A 560-nucleotide genomic window follows, 5' to 3' on the forward strand; every position below is an offset into this window, starting at 1 on the left:
TGGGCGTTTTAGATTAGGGTGCTCTGAGCCCACATGCAGGGAGTGGGCAGAGGGGGTACCCTGAGTCCCTGAGCCCTCCTGCTGGAGGACAGTCGGGTCCAGGGTTAGACGGGAGAGGCCCCAGGGCTCTGGTCCCTGTGGTGCTGAGGAAAGCACGAGTGTAGCTTCAAGAGGAGCTTGCGTGGGGCACCTTGGAGACACCTGGCCTTCCTGGGGCCTCCGTGAAGGAGTGTTGATGTGGTCATAAAGTCACTCAGAGCCTGGGCCCAGCACAGAAACCCTCACCATGTGGTAGAATTCAGAAAAGGAGAACGTCAGCCAGGTATCAAGGGGAAGTCAGGTTTCTAAAGCAGCTGTTTGGATTGGTAGAAGCTGATCTGCTGATCTGTCCTTAAAAAGGAAAGCCCACACCACCCACAGGTGCATGGCTGAGGGAGGAGGTGGAGCTGTGGGGCCTCACACCTGGGTTCCCCATCAGGGTACCCCCCCTACCCCCGCCTGCGCCTTGGCTCTGTGGCAGCACTGCTGAGTGTGAGGGAATTGAGTTGCTTAAAAAACCT

The sequence above is a fragment of the Symphalangus syndactylus genome, chromosome 11, assembly GCF_028878055.3.
Source record: "Symphalangus syndactylus isolate Jambi chromosome 11, NHGRI_mSymSyn1-v2.1_pri, whole genome shotgun sequence".
NCBI lineage: Eukaryota > Metazoa > Chordata > Mammalia > Primates > Hylobatidae > Symphalangus > Symphalangus syndactylus.